This window comes from Vulpes vulpes, chromosome 16 (assembly GCF_048418805.1).
Source record: "Vulpes vulpes isolate BD-2025 chromosome 16, VulVul3, whole genome shotgun sequence".
NCBI classification, from domain to species: Eukaryota; Metazoa; Chordata; class Mammalia; order Carnivora; family Canidae; genus Vulpes; species Vulpes vulpes.
The window spans coordinates 85098590-85124649 of record NC_132795.1 but is presented as its reverse complement, the minus strand read 5'-3'; the positions used below and the strand labels follow the sequence as shown (position 1 = coordinate 85124649).

Sequence of the window (26060 nt, the reverse complement as noted above, 5' to 3'; positions counted from 1 at the left end):
ACAGTATGGAGTTTCCTCAAAAAACCAAAAACAGAAACACCATATGATCCAATAATTCCACTACTGGGTATTTACCCAAAGAAAATGAAAACACCAACTCAGGAAGGAAGACATATCCATTTCTGTGTTCACTACGACATTATTTACAATAGCCAAGATATGAAAGCAACCCAGTGCTCATCCACAGATAAATGGATAAATATGTGGTACACACACACACACACACACGCACGCACACAGAAATATTAGGCAGCCATTAAAAAAGGATGAGGTTTTTGCCATTTGCAAGAACATGGATGGATCTACAGAATATTATGCTAAGTGAAATAAGTCAATCATAGAAAGACAAAAACAATATGATTTCACTCATATGTGGAAGTTAAGAAATAAAACAAATGAACAAAGAAAAAAAGAGGCAAACCAAAAAACAGACTCCTAACTACAAACTAATGGTTACCATTAGGTAGGAGGATAGGTGAAACAGGTAAAGGGGTTAAGAGTACACTTATCTTGATGGGCACTAAATACTATATAGAATTGTTGAATCATTGTACTGTACACCTGAAACTAGCACTATATGTTAACTACACCGGAATGAAAAGTTTTAAATCTTTTAAGAGAAAATCAATAAAATGGCTAACTACATTGATCACTATTACCAGCAAGTAGTGATCTATTTCTCTCAACTAATCAATGTTGCTATTACAAAATCATAGCTTCACAGGATGAGAGAGTCCAAAAATTCACTTAAGACTTCATCTGATACGGGATGCCTGGGTGGCTCAGTGGTTGAGTGTCTGCTTTCAGCTCAGGGTGTGATCCTGGAGTCCTGGGATCAATTCCCACATTGGGCTCCCTGCATGGAGCCTGCTTCTCCCTCTGCCTGTGTCTTTGCCTCCCTCCCTCCCTCTCTCTCTCTCTCTCTCTCTCTCTCTCTCTGTGTGTGTGTGTCTCGTAAATAAATGAATAAAACTTAAAAAAAAAAAGATGTCATCTAATACATGGATCATCTCCACAACTTCCCTAACAAGTCACTATACAGCATGTGCAGTCATGAAGACCATTCCAGCACAGAGCCACATTAAATGTTGGAGTGGTGCATAGAAATATATACACCAGGTATAATCAGCGACTGGTAATTTTTCACAGTTTAGTTTATTGAATGACAAATAACATAGCAGGCTCTAAACACCTGAAGTGAAAATAGAGGATACTAAAGGAAGTTTTGTCAAAAGGTAATGAAAGGCCTAGTTCTAAAACCAGAGGACTTACGCAAGTGTTCGATGATCAAGTTATGGACATCTGGAGCCAGCAGGTGCAACTTGGATGTTTTAGTATCTGTTAGAGGGAATTATTACATAAGGTCCTTTTTCTTCAGAGAGTATAGTTATCGTTTTAGATTGAACACAATGGTTGATTCGGAAAATGAGACAGATCATTCCCTGGCTCCAATAGAAAAGAAACATCTCCAAAACCAAGACTTCCTTTGGTGTTTTACTGTAGGAAGATCATTGTACTCAGAGATGGTTCTACTCTCTCTTTCCTCTCTGTAGGACACTTCTGTGACCTAGGGCAAGTTGCAAAACCTCTCAGCCTCCGTTGCTTTACTCAGGAAGTATAAATGTAACCTTACCTGCCCAAAAGTAGACTGAACTTGGTCGCTTCATTAGGATCTGACTGGTGACAAGACCTATGATCCTGGACTGAATTCAAAAGTCAGTAGGACCTATAATCCTGAATTTAATCCAAAAGTTATTATGTTTTTTGCTTTTTTGCCACAAGACAGGATCTATTTATATTCTTTTCTTGTCCTACTAGTTCTGTAACACTCTAAGCTAGGCAACAGATATGAGTTAGGCTGACTATCCATGTCTTCTCCACTCAAGCAATCGTGAATTCTAATAGTAACCACTCTGACCAAGAGTAGAAGATTGAGTAAAATGAGTGATAGTGGGAAAATCCTAAATTGTGTTCTTTCTACACAACAAGAAAACCAAGGATGACATTTTCTTATCCATGAATAGCACCTTGCCTATAAACAGTGCTTTACAACTGACAAAGTCCAGGCAAAGCCAACAGCTGTACATCTACTTTCATATGTGGAGACCAGATATAGCTCTAGAACCCAGAGCTCCCAACACTGAGGAGAGTTCTCTGTCCATCATTTTCACCTGCAGGTCTCAATTAACTGATTCTGGGAATAAGAACATAAAGACTTTCAGGTGAAAAAAAAAAAAAAACTAGAAAACTGTCCTGGCTCTTCTTGTGCTGAAAAGAATATAAAACTTGGAGGAAGACAGACCCAGTATTGAATCCTGGCTTCACCACTCTCAGTCACCTTAAATACTACTAATTCTCTGTCTCCATTTTACCTATAAAATGAGGAGTATAATACCTCCCTCATGTGGTAGTTAGTAGAATTAAATAAGATGATCCGTGTAAAGTGTAGACACATAGCAGACTCTCAATCAATGCTAAATCCCTTAACAATTTCAGCATTTAAGAAATTATTTTGATCTTAAATCCTTCCTGCTACATTTTACATTTTATTTCTTTTGACACTGTAAAAAATATGTGTATATATATATATACATATATATGTTATCAGAGCCCCAATGTACTGTAAATTTTAGACTGTGAAAGGAGGAAAATCTAGTGTAAATCCTACCTCAAGTTAGTGATCTCGATCATTAGCTTACTGTAGACAGAAAACTCACAGAAAAGCATCTCTCAAGTGCCACAATTATAGGAGCCTCAAAGTATCACAGCAAATGTCTCACCTGATTATCATGAGTACACAAGGAAAGAATCCCATTGCTACAGCTGAAAAGAGATTACACTCTGAATAACCTAGTGACAAAGAGAAATGACCAGAATCATTTGGTTAAATAGCAAAATAATGTATTTTTATTTCTTTTTGTATTTATAGCAGGAGAAAATGGTAGTGTGATTCTAACACAGGCAAAAATGCTACCATTTGCATTATGTATGGCGTTGCTTTAACTCTGAAACAGGGGTAATTGATTCATCTGCCCAGATTTCCCATGATAGTGGCAGTTTAAAAAAAAAAAAAAAAGGAAAAAAACAACTGGACTTTACTCTCACAAAATATTTTTCTTAAAAGCCTCACAAAAGGTCCTAGGGGTTTTCAAAGACCAGGTTTGACTATTTAAAAGCAAAATGATTTTGCAAAGGCCAAGTCTGATTTGTTAACATGACCACAGCCAAATGCAAGCCCCACCAATCTTGCAAGAGTTAAAACTACAGCACAGCAACATACTTAAGCAAATGGCAAAGCTATGGTAAATCTACTTACATTGGGAAAATAGTGACAGTTCATATTTGAAGGAGTTCAGAGTCAAGTTTTATCCCTGGAGACTCATTAAGCACATAGTGTACTAACCACAGTGTACCCTTCAGGGATAAATTCAGAACTCTTGGCATATGAGATGTTAGAGCTGGAGCAACTCTGAACTTCTTTTACAAAGGCATGAAAAACATGAGAAGCATGTCTCTGAACCTGAGCCATCTCATAAGGCTGCCATGCCCTCCTGTTTTGGCAAGAAATTGAAAAACACTTAACCTTCAAGTGGTTACCTGTCCTCATCATGTGATTCTAATCTATAATATTCTCAAGTTAGAAAATTAAAGCTTAAATTTGAGAAAATGGGATTAATCACCATATAGGTGAGGAAGACTAAATCTAGGGTCACATGGCAATTATTTTTCATTAATTTTATTTCTCCTTCCTCACCTACCAATAGACTTCAGTGGGTACTATTTGTCAGACAATTGATTGCAGTGTGCTTTGAAAGGAAATAATGTGTTTAAGGAACAGAAGATATAAGACAACAATGCTTGCTGGAAAAATACAATGAAAAGAAAAATGTAAGAGAGCAATCCAAAGAAACTGAAAAACTAGCATAGAGTGATGAAATCGCATAGTGATGAACTCCATAAAGCAGGATCAGAGCAAGCACATAAGGAAAAAAGAAAAAATAGGAGAGGAAAGGAGAAAGGAAGAAGTAGACATAAGAAAAAAGAATGAAGAAAAAAGTAGAGGGCATAGTAAAACAGGGTTAGAGGAAATGAGGATGAGCACTCAGAAGGCAAGAGGAACATACTTGTGACCATCTCAAGGAGCCTGTAGGTACTGGGGTAAAGTGATTTTGGAAAATATTTGTCTCTGAGATGTTTTACATTTGCATTATTTGGTCCTATATTAATTTCAGAGGATAAGGCATTTTTAACTGTTTGCCCTAGGAAATATAAGTCAGACCGTTTAAACTTTCAACATGTCATCGTGCCTCAGAACTTTTCCCCCAATGAGTACATGAGAAAATAGACAAAATCCACATAATGATACTATCATGGAAAAATATAGTAAGCAATAAGGTGTCTTGTGAGAGCGAATGTGCATGAAGGGACACAGAAACACCTAAGATCCCCCTTACAGAAATAAAAGGAATTTCAAATAGAGCACAGTCTGAGTGTCATGTAAGCTTAATATCTTGGCCTTACGCACCATAGGAACAAAACTAGATTCATATCTGAGTAACTAAAAACTTTACAGCGTTATTCTTTCAATCATACTATGGTGTAAAGCAATCTCAGTCATAGAAATTTTAAAGAAATAAACTCAAGAGACTACAGTCTGCAATATGAACAGATAAAAACATATTACAACTTCTCATGATGTCTTCTCAGCGCAAATATTGAAATCAGTATTTTTCTTATTTAACTTCTAAAATGCTTTGGTAGGCAGAATTTTGGCCTCCTTGATTATTTGCCCCCTCGTACTACTTCTGTGGCTAGATTACATTGCATGGTAAAAGGATGTTGCAGATGTAATCAAGATCATTAATCACCTGACCTTATCAAAAGTAAGGAAATTATTCTGGATTATTCGGGTAGACCCAATGTAATCACATGAGCCCTTACAAGGATACAAGGAAGTCAGAGAGATGTAGTGGAAGAGGGAGTCAAAGCACGAGAAGGACTTAATGTTCTGCCTAGAAGCTCTTAGAGGGGCCATGCACAAGGCATGAAAAAGAACTGGGCTCTGCCCACAACCTGAATAAGCTTGTTTTAAAATGTAGGTTTTATTATCATTTAGATATGGTGAGGCCAAGTGATCAGGAGACCTTTGCCATTAAAAAGATAGTTTATTATTCACAGTTGCCAAGAGGAATAGGCACATCATACCCAAGGCCACACAGGAAAATACTAAGGTCAGTCAAATGGGGGGGGGGGGGGGGGACGTAGGTAATTGTCTTTATTGTAGTTTCTAGGAAGGAATGAGCAAAGTAGGGGTAGGCAGGTTAGGATTGGCTAGTTTGAATAATTTCAATAGGCTCTGAGGAGCTGTCCTAATTGCCCAGTACCTGGACCTCTGATTATCAGAGCAGGGGAATACTGGCCCTGAGTGTGACAGCCCAATGGAGAAGCTGATGACCAAGGGCCACTACTCCCTGGACGTGTGGAGCTAGAAGCCACCCGGCCCCACCTCACTCGGCCCCTCGGGCCCCACAGACTTGCCTCCCGTGTAATCATTTTCTGGATTGGTTAATATGCATGTGGGAGGCACACTTGCTGGTAAATTACTTACCATCTCTAGAAATTAACTAACCCTAAGACAGACAGTCTCTCCAGGGTCAGCAATGTCTTAGATGTCAAAGTATCAGAAATAAAAGGCATAATTAATGCAGGTTAGACATGGAAGTCTTCCCAATAGCTTCCAGAAAGGAGTGCAGCCCTACAAACACCTTGATTTTAGCTCTTCCAGAGCCTAAATGGTGAATCCAGCCATGCCATGCCAGACTTCTGTTCTATACTTATGAGATAACAAATGGATATTGTTTTAAGCTGTTACATTTGTGGCAATTTGTTACAGCAGCAAGAGAAAACTAATACATATACCAAATCCTCCTTGGTGGCATGGTTCTAATTAATTCTTTGGGCATATTATATTCTGCAGAACCTTCCACCACTTTCACAATTACAGTCATGCGGAAAAGGGCTAATTAGACAAGCTGTGTTCAATGACTATTTTTGGCAGATTTCCATCAAGCTAAATATAATGTGAAATTTTTAATGTTATCCACCATTAGAGCCATGGAGGAAAATTAAATCAAGATGTGCTTAGGAAATTAGTTTGAGTTTGTGGAACTCAAGTTCTTAAAACTTTAAAGCATTTGGCTGTGTAAGATATAAGTACTAACAACTGTAACACATACTATTCATCCCTAATCAGCAAATGATTAACTGTATTAACAAATATATTTGGCCACAACTTCAGATCAAGATGTTGAAAATTCATGCTTTGAGCCACTCATTCTCCACTCCAAATAAGCAATGAAAGATTAAAATGTAAAAGGTAGAAATCTTTAAAAAATGTAGCCAAGCTTAAAAAGAGACAAACATCTCTGTGGTTCAGTAACTGAACTTTCATTCATTCATTTAACAAGCTTTAATTCAGCACCTATTATGTAATACACATCCAATTTAAGTCACAGCACTCCTTCCTGAACAAAACAAAGTCCCTGCTCTTATGGAACTTACATCCCAAAAGAACAATCTCCTAACAGAAACACAAAGCAACAAACCAGGTGCATGCTGCAGGCAAAGGCAGCCAGGAGCTTATATTTTTAAGATGATGTAGACTAAAAGTGTCCTACCTGAAGCAGAAGACCAGAGCCAGTCTCACTGCTTGAAATAACAGCCTGGCATGGAAAGGAGGCTGGAAAGAGCTGTACCCGAGAGCCGGCTGGGGCTACAACTTACATAAAGCTATGTGCCCATCTTCTTAAGACAAAGCAGATAGCTTTGCAGTCCGGATATGGGTTGAGCTGCCACTGGCTAAGCAAGTGGATCTGTGCTATCCTCAAATCACCAGTGAGTTGTCCCTACCACCTGATTCTGAACAGAGGACAACAGAAGCTATGAGCAGACAATTGCAACAAAGCAGAGGAGTGACCAAAAAAAAAAAAAAAAGACAGGGAAAAAATACTTGCCCTCAAGACAGATCTACGAATCAAAAGTTTAATAACACATGAGGTAAACTCAGAAACTACAAAATGAAAATTACAAAGGAATTTTAACATGACTTTAGGATACTCAAAGAGATAAAGTAATAATACTCTTATGGAAAAAAAATCAATAAATTATAAAACAAGCAGAAATGAAATGAGAACAGATCTTTTTTAAAAAACAGTTAGAAGTCCTGGAAATAAAAATTAGAGTTTAACTTTTAGCAACTTAAATAAGTGAGCTAGATAGTCGTGAGGGAATTAATAAAATGAAAGTGTACTGGGAAATTTATGCAGAACCTATGAAAGTGAGATAAAGAAGTAAAAACATAATTATGAAAAAGTATTTAAAAAGTATAGAGACTCAATTGAGAGTCTCCAGCATATGTCTAATGGGAGAGCCACAAAAAGAAGGTTGAGGACATGGCTTAAACTTTTCCAAATTAAAAGAAATACAGCAGTCTTCAGATTAAACATGCTCACCAAGTGCTATACGGGATAAGTGGCTATATTTGGCCTGGAATTGTTCCAATGCAATAAAGATGCTAGAGTAAAAAATCCACCCTTAGAATGCACCACTTATTAAAAATCTTTAAAGTCTAAACATAAGAATTTATATGCCAACTGAAAAGTTTCCGTAGCAGCTCTGAAACTCAGAGGAAGACACACGTAAGTAAATTTAGAATTTCTAGTTAAAACTATTGTAAAATTATATCAAACAATATTAAATTTATTATGTCTTCCTAAATTGCCTCCTCAATTTCTGTGGATTAATAAAGTTGAAATAATCCAGAAAAAATGGAGGAAAAAATAAAGCTGGGGGTAGGGGCAAAGCAATACAAAATTACTTGTACCACCTGAAAGAAGGGCAAAGTTGTATTAACTTTAGACTTCAGTAAATAAATTATTGTAATGTACAGGTCAGTAACTAAATGAACAAAATTGAAGCATATAATGACCAAGATAAGAAAGGAAAAAATTATTTTTGGGGGGGGGGAATTATTTTTAAAAAATATACTTAGTCATCTGGAGAGAAGCAAAGAAAGAAAGATATTGGTGTGTCAAATTTAAAAAATAAATAAATAAAATGATAGAATTAAATAAAATACATCAGTAGTTACATTTAATGCAAACAGACTAAATGTTCCAGTTTGAAAAACAAGGATTTTCAATCTGGATTTTAAATCCTTATCTTTGACATTGAAGGTGTGCCTGGGTGGCTCAGTCAGTTAGATGTCCAACTCTTGATTTTGGCTCACGTCATGATTTCAGGGTCATGAGATCAAGCCTCCCATCAGGTTCCACGCTCAGCAGAGAGTCTGCTGGAGATTCTCTCTTTCTCTCCCGCTGCTCCTCCCCACTTCTTGTTCTCTCTCTAAATAAATAAATAAAATGTTAAAAATAATAAAAAACAAAAGAACATTGAAAAGTTGAAAGGATGGAAACAATGCAAATAATAACCAAAGTAAAATTAGTGTGTATATATATATATACATATATATATAGTGTATATATATATATGCTAATATAACACAAAATCAACTTCAAGGGAAAAGGTACTAAATATAAAGAGGTTTCATAATGATAAAAATTTCAATTCACCAGGAAAACATAATTTTAGAATTATATGCACCTGATAATGTGACTATAAAATATGTAAACCAAAAGCTAAACTACAAGGACAAATAAAAAATCCACACAATTATGTTAAAAGATCTCAGTAAACAATAAAACAAACCCCCCCAAAATAGGGAGAAAATACTTGAACAACACAAGTAAGAAAGTGATCTAATAGGCATACATAAAACACTGGCTCTAACACCTGAAGAATGCACAGTTACCAAGTACATGGAAACATTTACAAAAAATTGACAATATACTGGGTCATAAAGCAAGACTCAACAAATTTCAAAGGACTGAAATCATACAGATGTTTTCTGACCAGTATATAATGTGGGAAGATGACTTCCAAAATCTCCATTTGTTTCTTTGAGAAATTATAAAATGAGTCAAATGGGTCAAAAATAAATAACAAGGGATGCCTGGGTGGCTCAGCAGCTGAGCATCTACCTTTGGCTCAAGGTGTAATCCCGGGGTCCAGGGATCAAGTCCTGCATCGGGCTCCCTGCAAGGAGCCTGCTTCTCCCTCTGCCTGTGTCTCTGCCTCTCTCTCTCTCTCTCTCTCTCTCTCTCTCTCGGTCTCTATGAGTAAATAAATAAAATCTTTATTTTTTTTTAATTTTTATTTATTTATGATAGTCACAGAGAGAGAGAGAGAGGCAGAGACACAGGCGGAGGGAGAAGCAGGCTCCATGCACCGGGAGCCTGATGTGGGATTCGATCCCGGGTCTCCAGGATCGCGCCCTGGGCCCAAGGCAGGCGCCAAACCGCTGCGCCACCCAGGGATCCCTAAATAAAATCTTTTAAAAAAACCTGATTATTAGAAATTTAAGATGCAGCTATGACAGTATTCAGAAGGAAATATATAAACTAAATATACTAGAAAATAATGACTGAAAATTAATAAGCTACGTATTTATCTCAAGAAATTAGACAAAAAGAAGAAAACAAAATTAAAGAGAGTAGAAGGAAAGATAATAGAGGACAGCTAATGAAGAAGAACCAAAAAAGCTAAAAGTTTCTCCTTTGAAAAGACTAATAAAATTGGCAAACCTCTGATGAAATGAATCAGGAAAAAAAGAACAAATAACAAATATCAGAAATTAAAAAAAAAACAATACCAATACTGATTGTGCACACACAAACAATAAAAGCATATTATTGACAACTTTTGCCAATAAACTTGAAATTTGAAATGAAGAAGAAAAAAAAATCATAGAAAAATCCAGCATATCAAACTGGCATCAAAAGCAATGGGGTGGGGGCAGCAATAGAGGGCCACTTGGGTGGCTCAGTCCATTAAGCATTCAACTCTTGGTTTCAACTCAGTTCATGATCTGAAGATCAGGCTCCACAATCAGCAAGGAGTCTGCCTGGGATTCTCTCTATCGCCCTCTCCCTTTGTCCCTGCTCCTGCTCACACACAATAGCTCTCTCTATATATTTCATAAATAAATAAATAATAAATAAATAAATAAATAAATAAATCTTCTTAAAAAGTTTTAAAAAGCAATAGAAAACTCTGAAGTCCTATAACCATTAAAGAAATTAAATTAGAAATTTAAAGAAATCTGCCACAAAGAAAACTCTAGGCCTAGATGACTTTACTCTTAAGTTCTCACAAACTTGCAAAGCATTAACAATTTCCATTGTATATAAACTCTTCCAGAGAATAGAAAAATAAGAAATATTGCCAGTTTATTTAATGTGGCTCACATAATTTTTTTAATTTTTTTTGTGGCTCACGTAATTTTGATAACAAAACTTGATATAAGAAAAGATTATTACCAGAAAAAATGCTGTGTCAATATTGGTTCAACAACCGTAATAAATGTCTATTATACTAATGCAAGATATTAATAATAGGGAAAACTATGGGTGAGTAGGGAGGGTATATAACTCTACTTTTTGCTCAATTCCTCTAAAAACCAAATATATTAATTAAAAATTTTTAACTAAGAAAAAAAGATATTATAGACCAAACTCACTTATGAGTATAGAGATGCAAAAATTCTAATAGAATATTAGCGAACTAATAGCGAACTAATCTAGCAACATAGAAAAATAATAATAGATCATGATTTTGGCATCAAAATTATCATGGTTGGTTTAATATTCAAAAATTAAGTAATGTCGGACACCTAGGCGGCTCAGTCTTCTGTCTTCAGGTCGGGTCATGATCCCAGGGTCCTGGGATGGAGCCTTGCATCAGGCTCCCTGCTCAGTGGGGAGTCTGCTTCTCCCTCTCCCACTAACCATGCTTGTGCTCTCTCTGTCTCTGTCAAATAAATAAAATCTTTAAAAAACAAATACATAAACAAAAATTAAGTAATATAATTCACCATGTTAAGAAGACTGGCTATTACTGTTTCTAATCAACATCGTAGAGGAGGGCACATTCATAAAGAAATTATAAAAATTAAAAATAAGAAACTAAAGTAGAGAAAAAAACTGTCATTATTTACAGATGGTAATAATTTTATACAAAATCCAAATAAACTTATAATTTATTTTTTAAACTTATAATTTAGAACAAGCAAGTTAGCAAAGTCACTGAATACTAATGTCTAAAACCTCTATTTCTTTTCTATACCAACAACAAATAGAAAATTTAAGTTTGGGGTCCCTGGGTGGCTCAGTGGTTTAGAGCCTGCCTTCAGCCCAGGGCATGATCCTGGAGTCCCAGGATCGAGTCCCACATCGGGCTCCCTGCATGGAGCCTGCTTCTCTCTCTGCTTGTGTCTCTGCCTCTCACTCTCTCTCTCTCTCTCTCTCTCTGTGTGTGTCTCTCATGAATAAATAAAATCTTTAAAAAAAAAAGATATCATTTGCAATAATATTAAACATTACCAATTACTTAGGGATAAATCTCATGAAAGATTTCCAACAACTTTATAAAGAAAATCCTAAAACTTTGTTCAGAGACATTGAAGGCAACCTAAGTAATGGTTCCTTGAATACTCAAGGAACACTCAGTAGTAAAAATATGTAACTTCTCCCCAATGCAATCATGCAATCTTAATAAAATCATGTTTTTATGGAACTTAACATGCAATCTTAATAAAATCATGTTTTTATGGAACTTAACATGCAATCTTAATAAAAATATGCAATCTTAATAAAATCACAAGTTTTTATGGAACTTAACAAACTACTTTCAAAATTTATATTGACACACAAAAGGCCAAATGCAATCAAGGCACTTTATTAGTTTCCTAGGGACACTGTGTATAACAAAGTACCACAAACTGGATGGTTTAAAACAGCAAATTTATTGTCTTATAGTTCAGGTGACTAGAATTCCAAAATCAAGGTGTTAACAAAAGTTGATGCTTCCTTTGAAACCTATTCAGAGGAGTCTTCCTTACCTTTTCTCTTTCAGTGGTTTCCTGACAATCTTCAGCTTTCCTTGGCTTGCAGCTGCACAACTCTATCTCTGCCTTCATGGTCACATAGCATTCTCCCTGTGTCTCTATATTTATATGGCCATCATCTTATAAGAACATCAGTCATATTAGAATGAGAGCTCACTGGGACGCCTGGGTGACTCAGCGGTTGAGTGTCTGCCTTTGGCTCAGGGTGTGCTCCCAGAGTCCAATCAAGTCCCGCATTAGGCTCCTTGCAGGCAGGGAGTCTGCTTCTCTCTCTGCCTATGTTTCTGCCTCTGTGTGTGTGTGTGTGTGTGTCTCTCACACAGAAATAAATAAATTTATTTACTTATAAATAAATAAAATCTTAAAAAAAAAAAAAAGAATGAGGGCTCACCCTATTCCAGTATGACCTCATCTTAACTAACTACCACTGCAATCACTGTATTTCCAAATAAAGTCACATTCTGAGGTTTAGAAATGTCAACATATCTTTTGTGGGGAAGACACAATTCAGTTCATAATAGCACTTTTTTTTTTTTAATTTTTTTTTAATTTATTTATGATAGGCACACAGTGAGAGAGAGAGAGAGGCAGAGACACAGTCAGAGGGAGAAGCAGGCTCCATGCACCGGAAGCCTGATGTGGGATTCGATCCCCGGTCTCCAGGATCGCGCCCCGGGCCAAAGGCAGGCGCCAAACCGCTGCGCCACCCAGGGATCCCCATAATAGCACTTTTGAAGAGAAAAAACCGAAAGGAAAATTTGTTCTATTAGACAACCAGACATATTTCAAAGCTATAGTAACCAGGACAGTATGGTATTACCACAGGGACAGAAAAGTAAAAGAAAGAGCAGGAGAGCTGAAAAACATCATAGAAATAGGTTTGTGTGACACTTGAACCATGACAGAGATGGCAAAGGAGAGCAATGAGGATGGAATGGACTTTCTAAAAGAAGATACTGGGCCATTCTGAAAAAAATGAAATTGGACCCCTCTTTTATATCTCACACAAACTCAAATCCAGTGAATTTTAGAATATATTGGTTGATTTCTTCTTGACCCTGGACCAGGGAAGGATTTTCTAAAGAGGCACTAAAAGTACTCATAATGGAAAAATCACTGATAAATTAAAATTAAGACCTACTTACAAACAACCGTAGAGAAAGAACAGAAATTCAACTCTAAGAGTAGGAAAATATATTTGCCATCCATATAACTAATAAAGAACTAGTACCCAGAATATAAGAAACTGCTACAAATAACAAGGAAAGAGAAACGTACACAGGAGTAAAAATGGTGGAAAGATTTAAACTTCACAAAAGAGGAAATTCCAATGACCAATATCAAATTTTAAAATATTCCGAGTCGGGATCCCTGGGTGGCGCAGCGGTTTAGCACCTGCCTTTGGCCCAGGGCCCGATCCTGGAGACCCGGGATCGAGTCCCACGTCGGGCTCCCGGTGCATGGAGCCTGCTTCTCCCTCTGCCTGTGTCTCTGCCTTTCTCTCTCTCTGTGTGACTATCATAAATTTAAAATAAATAAATAAATAAATAAATAAATAAATAAATAAATAAATAAATATTCCATGCAATAAATAAACATTTATTCAAAGAAGACATCCAGATGCGGACACCTAGGTGGCTCAGCAGTTTGGCGCCTGCCCTTGGCCCAGGGCATGATCCTAGACACCTGGGATCAAGACCCACATCAGGCTCCCTGCGTGGAGCCTGGTTCTTTCTCTGCCTATGTCTCTGCTACTCTCTCTGTGACTCTCATGAATAAATAAATAAAATCTTAAAAAAAAAAAAAAAAAGACATCCAGATGGCCAACAAACACATGAAAAAATGCTCAGTATCATTCATCATCAGGGTAATACAAATCAAAACCACAATGGGATCTTACCTCACACCTGTAAGAATGCCCAAAATCAAAAACATAAGAAAGAGCAAGTGTTAATAAGGTTGTAGAGAAAAGGGAATTTTTGTGCACTGTTGACAGGAATGCAAACTAGTGTAGTCATGGTGGAGGACAGTACAAATGTTCCTCAAAAAATTAAAAGTAGGACTATCCTAGGATCCAGGAATCATACTGCTGGATGTTTACCCAAAGAATGCAAAAACACTAATTCAGAAGGACATAAGCACCCCCATGTTTATTTATTGCTATTTATTTATTGCCCATGTTTATTTACAATAACTAAATTATGGAAGCAGCCTAAGTGTTCATTGGTAGATGAATGAGTGAAGATGTGGTATACACATACATGGAATATTATTCAGTCATGAAAGAGAATGAAGTCTTGCCATTTGCAATAACATGGATGGAGCTAGAGAGTATAATGCTAAGCAAAATAAGTCAGCCAGAGAAAGACAAAAATCATATGATTTCACTTTTCTGTGGAATTTAAGAAACAAAACAAATGGGGGTACCTTGCTGGCTCAGTCAGTAGACTAAGCAACTCTTGATCTCAGGGTTGTGAGTTCAAGGCCCAAATTGGGTATAGAGATTACTTAAAAATAAAATCTTAAAAAAAAAAAAAAAAGACACAAAACAAATGAACAGAGAGCAGTGGGGAGAGGAAGACAAACCAAAAAATAGACTCTTAACTGTACTAAACAAACTGACAGTTGCCAGAGGGGAATGTGTGGGGGGATGGGTGAAATAGGTGAATGGATTAAGGAGCGCACTTGTTATGATGAGCACAGAATGTTGATTGGAAGTGTTGAATCACTAACTTACACAACTGAAACTAATATACCAAAAAAAAAAAAAAAAAAAACAAAGAAAAGGAAAAAAAGAAACTAACACTGTATGTTAACTGCACTGGAATTAAATTTAAAATTTTAAGAGGCAGCCCCAGTGGCTCAGCAGTTCAGTGCCGCATTCAGCCCTGGGAGTGATCCTGGAGACCCAAGATCGAGTCCCACGTCAGGCTCCCTGCATGGAGCCTGCTTCTCCCTCTGCCTGTGTCTCTGCCTCTCTCTCTCTGTCTCTCATGAATAAATAAATAAAATCTTTAAAAAATTTTTAATAAAACATTCTGTGTCGGGGCACCTGGGTGGCTCAATCAGTTAAGCATCCAGCTTTTGATTTTGGCTCAGGTCATAATCTCAGGGTGTTCTGAGATCTAGCCCTGCATCAGGCTGCATGTGGAGTCTGCTTAATATTCTCTCCTCCCTCTGCCCCTTCCTCCGACCTCACACGCTCTCTCACTCAAATAAATAAATAAATGAATAAATAAATAAGTAACTAAGTGTTCAATGTCACTATTTGTCAGGGAAATGCATTTTAAGACCATGATGAAATACTACCAGTCATACATCAGATGAGAAAAAATATAAAATTTTGGCAATATTAGGAGTTAACCAAAATATGGAACATCAGGAACTTTCATAATATGAATGATACAAATTGGTACAAAATCTTTGAAAGTATGTTATATCATCTTTTCAAGTTGAAGACATGCATATCCTATGACTCTGCAATTTTACTCCCAAATCTTTATGCTAGGGATATATGTTTAGGTATACCACAATACATGAACAAGAATGTTCATAGAATCATTGTTTATCACTACCAAAAACTGTAAACAATTCAAAAATCCATCAACAACAGAATGGATAAATAAATTTTGGTCTTAATCAGCAGTGGGAATGAATAATCCATAGCTACAAACAACAATTTGAATAATTCCTAAAATAATGTCTTTTGTCTCCTAAAATAATTCCTAAAATTTTGTCTTTTTTTGTCTTTGTCAAGACAAAAAAAGCAAGTCATACAAAGAATACAATTCTACATAAAGGTCAAGAACAGAGAAAAACAAATTACATTGTTAAGAGGTATATACCCAAGTATAAGATTATGTAGAAAAATAAAGAAATACTTCTATAATAGTTGGGACAGTGATGATCTCTGGAGGAAGGAAAAGAGCTTGGGATTGAGAAGAGGATAATTGGAAATACATACACAGGAGGCTTTCTGTGTATCAGTAACATTCTGTATCTTGACCTGGATGGTGGTTATAAGTTACAGCCTGTAAAGTGATTACACTGTATAAATATTTGTTAAACTATCCATATAAGCATTATGTACTTTTTTATATCTTATATTTCACAAGATTAAAAATTTTAAATTTTAATTTAACTTTTAATTTTTTATTTTGATTATAAAAATATTTAAAAATTTTAAATTCCACATGGTCTGGAGGAGAAAAAATAAGTCAAATACTGAGTCAAGTCCCTTAGAATGTAGGAGTTAAGCAAGGAGAGAGATCCCTCCAAGAGCTATAAATAGATGCATCACTGAAGATTTTTTTATGCAGGGAATTAATAATTTCAGAGCTAGGCTTCAGGAAGTTTAAATTAGCAGCAGGATGGAAAACAACCAGAGGCAAGGAAGAGGTGGGAAAGGGGGAATAGCAGTAGGAGAAATGAGTGAAGGAAGTCAGAACATACAAATTTCCAATTATAAAATAAATAAATAATGAGAGATGGTATTTACAGCATGGTGACTTCAAACAATAATACTATATTACATAACTGAAAGTTGCTAAAAGAGTAGATATTTTTTAAAAGGCAGTATTTTTACTTTTAATACCTTATAATGGAGTCCAGTCATTAATAGAATTAATTCCCCAAACAAAGAATACAGCAGCAATTTAAAGGGGGAAAATGCCAGGTTTCCAAGGTAACAATAAACCTGTTTATGGTGGGCATTTCCTCAAATGGTTTCCATATGTGCAAGGATCACCACCTACCTGTAGATGGCAGAAGTCAGGGATGATTTTTTTTTCATCAGGGACTTCTCAGTAAGGAGTTAAAAAGGTTTTATTACATAGGAGCTCATGTTAGACAACGTGTTCTTGCTTTGGTTTTGTTTTTACTGTGCTCCATGATGTGTCATTCGTTTTGCTCTCAGAATTATAGTCATTTGCAGTCAATGAGTGTGTCTGTGAGAAAGTGTAAACCTTAAGGAAAAGGCAAAATGCTTGAGGTGGACAGTGTAGGAAACATGAGAGGGAATCAGTTGTAGACTGCATTCCAAATATCCCAAAATACCAAAAAGGGTGAAAATAGGAAAGTTATCCAATCCATCCTCATCATTATGTTTGGAGGGAAAAAGTGAGGCCTAGAGAAATGGCTTGATGAAAAGCAAAGTTTGGAATACAGGACTATCAACCCATAGTCCAGTGTTCTTTATGCCTTACCATATTGCCATGTAAAAGTTTTCTGGAGCCCAATTCCTTCTTTGCAAGTTATGTAGTGTGCGCATAAGAATGGAATCCTAGCATGAACAGTAAAATAAGCAGTTCCCATACTTTCAGATGGATGTTAGGTGTCTTTGATTATCCTTATTCGGGTCTTTGCCAAATTCTCTGGTCTAGGAGAGAAAAAAAGTCACATGATATTTCTTTTTTAAATTCTTAAAATAAGGGATGCCTGGGTGGCTCAGAGGTTTAGTGCCTGCCTTCTGCCCAGGGCATGATCCTGGAGTCCTGGGATCGAGTCCCACATCGGGCTCCCTGCATGGAGCCTGCTTCTCCCTCTGCCTGTGTCTCTGCCTCTCTCTCCCTCTGTGTCTCTCATGAATAAATAAATAAAATATTTTTTTAAATTCTTAAAATAAATTATATGTTCTATATGGATAAATTTAGAATAAAAAGTTATCCAATAGTATATGATTTTATATTAAACTGGTACTTTAAAAAATATTTTCAGTAGCTTCCTAATTTCTTTTTTTTTTTTTTTTGCTTCCTAGTTTCTAAATTTAATCAAGAGCTCATTTAAAGTGAGATAAATTAATCTGAGGAACTTCCCCAAAAATGTGCTTCTTTAATCACAAAATTTATTAAAATATTGAAAATTTCTAAATCTCTTATTAATATCAAATCATATTATTAAGCTGTTCTGGAAATAAAAATAAGTTTAAGTATAGATTGAAGACAAGAATAAAAGGGTAGAGAAACCCTTCATTAATCTTCTACTACATTTTAATCATGCCAGAGAATATTAAAATGTTGTTATATGTAAAATAGCCAAATGAAGCTAATCAATTTATACAAAAATGAGAAAGCCATGGAAAATGTCTTTCTATAAAACTATAGTACTAGTTTTTAAATGATCAGTTTCTGTTTTTAATTTTCTTCTAATTTTCAGAACAGCAATCTGAATATATACTCTAGGAAAAATTATAATTAGATAAGGCTCATTTTCTTAAAGTTATCCATGTTAGATCTGAATGTGAGGAGTTGTCAAAAATAATCTCAAAGCAGCTGTTTCCAATTATGCTTATTTTGACAACTGAAAATGAGTAAACAAACCAAAAATAGCTTAATATTTTGACCAATGTAGCTCCTTAATACTAAACAAAATAATTATGCTTTATATTGGTATAAAATTTAAGAAGCACATTTTTTTTTTTTTTTATGATAGTCACAGAGAGAGAGAGAGAGAGAGGCAGAGACATAGGCAGATGGAGGAGCAGGCTCCATGCACCGGGAACCCGACGTGGGATTCGATCCCGGGTCTCCAGGATCGCGCCCTGGGCCGAAGGCAGGCGCTAAACCACTGCGCCACCCAGGGATCCCTAAGAAGCACATTTTAATGTTTAAACAGGAATGAATTATTTTTTTAAGTTATGCAAAATTAATCCTTATACAAATTTGAGTAGATGATGTACAAAGTATATTTTGATAAACAAAAATTCCAAATCCTCATCAGTAAAGGAGATACTCAAATCCACTCAAGCATTCATAAAAGTTTCCATCATATTTGAGATTTGAGGGAAGAGTCAAATATAATGTCAATACAAATAATAATATAAATATGACTTGGATCTCCTAAATATTCTCCATTCTGCTAAAAGAAAATTTCTACCTACCTTCATTCTTTAAAAAAAACAAAAACAAAAAAGAAAAAAAATAAAAACAACAACAAAAAACTTTATAAGTATTTTAACTGTTTAGAAGAAAATTTTTTTCATATATAGAAACGAGGTATAAATAATATAAATGAGGCAGAAAGAGGAAAAAGAGAAGAAATGTGAACAAGACTTGTCAAGCATACAAAAGTCTGAGAATAATACAGTGAAAACAACACAGGAATCTGGGTTTTTCTCATCTAAAGTGCTATGAAATATTGGGGGCACCATTTAATCTTCGCATTTTTTTGGTCAAAATAAGGACGCATTCCTCCTTCATTACAAATCTGTTTTGTCCTTCAAAGCTTGCATTAAGACTTTTTCATGGTAGACAACTCAAAGGAGTTAAGTGATTAAGTGTCTGCCTTTAGATCAGGGCGTTATCCCAGAGTCCCAGGATGGAGTCCCACATCGGATTCTCCTCAGGGAGCCTGCTTCTCCCTCTGCCTATGTCTCTGCCTCTCTCTCTCTCTGTGTATCTCTCATGAATAAATAAATAAAAATTTTTAAAAAAGACCTTTTTATGGAAGTAAGAGGGACTTTTCTCCATAGAAAACAAGTAAGGGGATCCCTGGGGGGCGCAGCGGTTTAGCGCCTGCCTTTGGCCCAGGGCGCGATCCTGGAGACCCGGGATCGAGTCCCACGTCGGGCTCCCGGTGCATGGAGCCTGCTTGTCCCTCTGCCTGTGTCTCTGCCCCGCCCCCCTCTCTCTCTATCATAAATAAAAAATTTAAAAAAAAAGTAAGGATTCCAAGGCAACTTTGACCATATGCATGAGGGCCTATAAAACCCTAGAAGGACTGCTTGCTCCCAGATACCTGTCCAATTATCCTGACATCATCTGATATTTCCACTAATTTGTTATATTAGCAGTTTCTTTGGGGATAAGGAATTAATTCTAAAAGATTCCTATTGTAAAAGTGTAAAATGTTATATTGATGCTAATATTTTTCCAACCAGCTATCTACCTGTATGTGGCTGTGAGCAAGTGTGTATACGGGAAGCAGACCCAATTATTTGAGGTCAATGGATATCCCATCCTTCCTGTGGATGGTAATGATGAGGAAAAGATCCAGAGCATGGGGTTTTGCCAAAAGGCAAATTTGTGAGGGCTCTGAGGGTGGGGGTCCTTAAAGCTATGTGGAAACAACCATGTTGTACCAGACACTTGGGGATAATAGGAGAACCAAAAAACTACATTTTCCTACTTCACCATTTGATCTCCCAAATAGTTTCCATTGCCAGAAGTATTCACAGTATAATAGCATGTTGAACGTGCCAGAAGAAAGCAACAGGTTATAGTACTGTAAGATTTATGCCTTTCCACATTTGGTAAAATGGGCTTTTTCTTCATATATCTAGGCCTTGCTTTCTGCCTCTGAATATTAGTCCTGCTTACCCAAATTCCTTATCTGTCTAATCCTGCAGCAAGCCAGGCATAAAATACAGGACCAGTCAGGACCATTCTACCTGAATATTAAGCAATTCAGGCTAGAGGGCAGGAGGAAGCAGGGATTAGCCATTCTTGTATATTTCTAAAACAAAAATGCCATGACTTCCCTTATTGGAAATGTCAAGCCATCCCATGGACTAACATTAGGATCAAAACCAGATGATTATCCTGCTTTTCCCAAGAAAAAATTACACTCTATTTCATTTAAAAACCAGAATCTAATTTTTATCTTGAAAAAAAAAAAACAGCTCTTTAAAGTAAATATTTCCCTCAAAAGAAAACCACCTAATTTGCTTGGGTAGAGGGGAGGAAAGGAATAAAAAAGGAAAAGAGAAATAAGTTGGGGTTTGTGTGAAGGATAAGTAATTTGAACTCTGGACATGGACATGGATCTTTACCATTAGTAATTGTTCTGCTATTCCGGGGGAGAGCAGAGATGAAGCTAGGGTTGAAAACAATTCAGGATTGACCAGAGATGAAAGCACTAATTCCAGTGCGGGTGGGGGATAGGATTCAAAATACTGGAAAGCTTTGTTTTCCTCACCCTGTGTCTTGGAACCGCCAGATCAGAAGTTGGCAACTCTATATTAAACATCATAACAGCTGGGATGAGGAAACTCTTCAGAGAAGGGCCACCCCAAAAGTCAGAAATGAAAAAATGCTAGAGGAATAAACACAACAAAATCCCTCAGGAAAATATATCTGACCACTGGGTGGGTATCAGCCTTGTGTCATATTTGGTATGCACTGGAATTTTCTTCCTTTAAAATGAAGACTACTTTTCCCTCGAAAAAGTTGCCTGTTTTTTAGGTAATCACCCATCTTTCACAGAGAACCTCAATTCTAAGTATATATTGCTCATAAGGCTTTTTTTTTTAGGAGAAACAAAAGCCCAATCCCTTAATCTAGAGTTTAAAAACACTACCTATAAGAGTCACTAAACAAGAAAAAAAGGAAATGTTGAACAATTTCTCCTTTTGGGAGCAACAGGTTGGTTTTCTACAATGTCACTGACCCTGAAGAGCATATAAGACTATAGTAGAAGCACAACAGTTATCCTACCTTCATTCTGCATCGCTTTTCTACCTCTCAGTCTACTTAAACTCCTTTCCCTTGTTCCTCAGCATCTAAAATTCTGTCACGGTTCCCCCAAAAATGATAACCTTCTTTTTTTTAACCACAGAAAAGCTATTTCTACATAAGAGAAATTTTGCGCTAAACATGGCCCTAAATGTTCATACCTTTTGCCTTCATGTTATTAATTGATCCTCTTCCCACCCTTTCATGATTTTTTTTTTGCCCATCATGTGGTATGAAAATTGAGAACACTTAAAAACTACAAGGTGAGGTCCTAACTCATGAGCAGTCAGAAGACCCTGGAAAATAATATTGAAACATGATCAAAGTCAAGGGCAGAAAGAGTATCCAAATAGGCAACAAATGATTCAGTTCCTTAACTGAGCTTTTTAACATTAAAGTGAAAAACAAAAGATTTCATAATATAATTTGTGCTATTCCCTCATTGAACAATGGATTCTCTAAGTATACGTAAGAGAAAATACTAGAATGTATTGACTTAAGGTTGCAGCATGAGTAGATGTATTTTCTTCTCTATACTAAGGAAGAAATAGATTTCAAGTGCAATACATGACATTTGTGTTAGATTTTTTTTTTCTAACTGACTTTAGGGGAATAAGTTACTGGAATATAGCCCCAAAAGACCTCCTCTGGAAACTTTGAAGAATCTAAGCTAGTTATTGGACAGGGCCTCCTGGAAAAACTAGGTGAGAGCTTCTTTAAGCCAGGGACAGGCTGCATAGAGTAATATATTTGAACACTGGCTTGGCAGTCAAGCATATTCTGGGTGTGAATTCTGCTTCTACCAGTCACCATATTGGTGATCTCAGGCAAGTTGCTTAGCCTCTAAAAGCCCCAGTTTCTGGGCTATAAAAATGAAGGTAATGCCAATCTCTTCAACAGGGTTGTTGTAAGAATTAAATGAAGCAATGTAAGTACTGGCATATGAAAGGCAAATAATGATAATAAGAGGAGGGCAGCCTGGGTGGCTCAGTGGTTTAGCGCCACCTTCCTCCCAGGGCGTGATCCTAGAGATCTGGGATAGAGTCCCACGTCAAGCTCCCTTGCATGGAGCCTGCTTCTCCCTCTGTGTCTCTGCCCCCCCCCCCCCGTGTGTGTGTGTCTCTCTCTCATAAATAAGTAAATAAATAAAATCGTTTTAAAAATGATAATAAGATAATAATAGCTAAATAATCTAGTGATTACCAAATGCCAGGCACTCTTACCCACTATGCAACCTATTACTGCTATACTACTGCTATGACTACTACTACCATACATTATTTATCAGTATATCCCCAGTACCTAGCACAATGCCCACCACGTTGTCATTCAGTAAATACTTCTTGAATTAAATTAAGTTTCTCAGCATTTCTTAGACTCAGATAGGCAAGAAATGAACAATCCAGTCAACTAAGAATTGTATCCATATTCACATATTTATCAAAAAGCATGACTATCATGTTTCATTGAATTTACTTGTTTTTTTAAAATTTGAATAAACTGTATGGAAATTTGGGTAGCATAGACTCTAATATTCATGAATGTCTGCAGAAAATAAAACTAGACCAATTTTGCTTGTAAATACCCTCAGTCATGAGTGAGCTTAAAGATAAGACATGTAGCATTTTGTCATTTCATTGAGAAGCAGATTTGAACCACACAAAATAGGAAACCAATATAGGAGGACCAGTCCTAGAGATGTGCTTGGTATGTGCCCCAGGAGAGGGCACACTGAGAAGGAAGCTTTGCCCTTTGCTAGATCCATTATCATAATAGTAACTCTCATAAAGCTGTGGAGGAAAAGGCTTTTTTGTGGAATAATAGGCCCCCCAAATCAGCCAATGCACAGAATTATAGTAGTATTCATGAATTTGGGAATTCTAAAAGGACTTGGGACAAATTCCTAGTAGATGTCAAGGATATACCATACAGAATGTGATAACTGTGAGAATTAAAATCAGACCACCTAAAAGCAATTCATTTGGAAGACCAAATACATTCTCAGAAATTCAACAAAAAATGCTGGTGCAAAGTTTCAAAATCCAGTTCATCTTTATCTTATCATTTTTCTAAGTGTGATATGTTCATGACTCCCTGTTTAATTACCTTCAGAAACTTTTTGAAAAACCTTTAGAATAGGGACTCCTGGGTTGCTCAGCGGTTGAGCATCTGCCATTGGCTCAGGGTGTGATCCCAGTTTAGGGATCCAGTTCCACATCAAGATCCTTGTGAGGAGCCTGCTTCTCCCTCTGCCTATGTCTCTGCCTCTCTCTGTGTCTCTCATGAATAAATAAATAAAATCTTAAAAAAGAAACCTTTAGAACATTTTCACATTTTCTAAAATAGTACAAGCAATGAAATGCTAAGACTACCATAATAAAATATACATACAGAAAATATGAAATTGCTTTGCATTATAACATTAACCATATTACAGAGTAAATATTATGTTCTTTTAACATCTAAGAGTAAACTAATGGCTCAGAAACAACATGTGTGATCTGACTAAATTAGTGTTACTATGGAAACTTGATATTTTCAATTTCCCAACCCTTAAGGTCAATTTCAACACTGCAATATGCTGTTTTCCATTTTGCTGCTATAGTTAGTTATAGTACAATAGAAAAGCATGCTGCAAATCAGAGTTATTAAAGACTCTAAACTAAAACTGAGAAATAAAAGTAAGAAAAACTATATTCTTCTCTTAAAAAGTTCAGTCATATGTCATCTATGGTTCATTCCATAACCCAAGTCCTCATCTGGCTTGTCTTTATTTTTCCCAACAGTTTGCTGGCAGATTCACAAACTCAAAATAAATAGAATTTTTCCACTATCTAATTCTGAATTTGGCAGGGAAACTCAATGATGAATCTATTCCTACCTCAAAAAATGTTTTCTTTTATACATTTCACTCACTCATACTCACTCAAGACTGTAGATTAGAGAAATAACAACTTTAGTGTGTGTGTGTCTGTGTGTCTGTGTGTTGGGATTGGGAAGGGGATTCTATCATATATGTCTCAAGAATAAATCAAAATACAAATCCAATCCTGGGCAGCCCGGGTTGCTCAGCGGGTTAGCACCGCCTTTGGCCCAGGGTGTGATCCTGGAGTCCCACATCGAACTCCTTACATGGAGCCTGCTTCTCCCTCTGCCTGTGTCTCTGCCTCTCTCTCCCTCTGTGTCTGTCATGAATAAATAAATAAAATCTTTTTTAAAAAAATACAAATTCAATCCTAATATCTGAAATTTCAAATAGGAATAATCAATTTTTTCATCAGTTCCCTTCTTGGATTCCTTCTAGGCATATGAGGAGAAATCTCATAGACTATCACTATGAAGAGGATATTTCCGCGTATCCTAAAGGAGTAAAGTCCCCTCACAATAGTGGGTGGTGCTGCAGCCTCATGACTTCATTTACCCCCCAGCTTGGTTCTTTAAAACAAATATTTCACAGCCTACACAGACTTCTCACCTTCTAACTTGCATAGAACTTACAGTAGTAAAATAATTTAAACAATAATTTTTATTATTTCCTTCACCATACACTGGTAAGTGAAGGGTTATTGCTATCTAAAAAGCTTTCCTTACTCATTTTTTCTTACTTTTTCAAGTTAAACTTAGTCCCAGTTATTCTCTACCTACCAAGTCTACCTTCTATTACAAACCTTTTCAAAAGAGTCTTAAAAGCTCATTCATTTTAATTTGGAAATAATGCCAGGGAAGTGACACAACGTGAACCACCCTGTTTGTTTCATGTAGGTGCCTAGAAACAACTTATAATTTCTATTTGGAAAGAGACAAACCTGGGTTATACATGAACTTTTACTGTGGAATCTGTTAGCTTTACTTTTTCAAGCATCACCTTCAGTTTATGTGAGGAAATCTGTCCCCAGGGCATTATTTTAAGGAGATTTGTGGATTTATACTGCCTAATGCCTCCAAATTAATTTTACCAAAGCAATTTTGATCATTTCAGTACCTGACTCAAAAATCCTCAATGATCCTCTTTCTTTCTTCATTGCCCACGGGCTAAAGTTCTAAAAGGCTTTCAACAATCTGGCAGCAATTAGTGCCTGGGACCTCACTTCCTACCCTCCCTACACAGACTCTGTCTTCCAACCAGGGCAAGGAGCTTACAATTTGTGTCCAGTGGGTTATGATGTGTGCTATGGACCAGGGAAAGCTATGTATTGTATTCTAGCCTCTTTTTCCAATGAGAGTTTTACTGAAGTTATCCTATTCTTTCTCCACAGTTCCACATTGGTTATGTTGTAAGTGGACCCCTTAGATCATAACTGTGAAGAACGGTATCCATACCTGATGGAGAGGAAAGAACAACACCCAGAATTCCTGGACTTGGAGCTTGAATCAGACTTCGGATTGTCTATCTTTAGACAAAGGTTGTAACTGCATGTAACAAGTAGGGAGGAAGATATGTATGGATGCTGAGTAGCCAGAGAAAGACTATAGAGGACTCTGTGGGTACCTCCCAAACATATCACCCACTCCTTTCTGTAGAGCAACCATGCTGTTTAAATGGCAGCAAACCATACCTCCCGCTATAGGTGGATCCTAATTTGTCTATA

At 36.5% G+C, this 26060-nt stretch overlaps 1 long non-coding RNA gene across 1 annotated transcript in view; it reads right to left on the bottom strand.

Moving 5' to 3' along the window:
- Window positions 1–2887: 2887 nt before the first annotated feature.
- LOC140595939 (uncharacterized) overlaps window positions 2888–26060 on the bottom strand; it is a 99032-nt gene continuing 75859 nt past the window's right edge. Inside the window, exons 5-6 of the long non-coding RNA XR_011997933.1 lie at window positions 17227–17399; window positions 2888–8403 (exon numbers count right to left, since the gene is read on the bottom strand). This is a non-coding gene — a long non-coding RNA (uncharacterized lncRNA). The remainder of the gene's footprint in view (window positions 8404–17226; window positions 17400–26060) is intronic.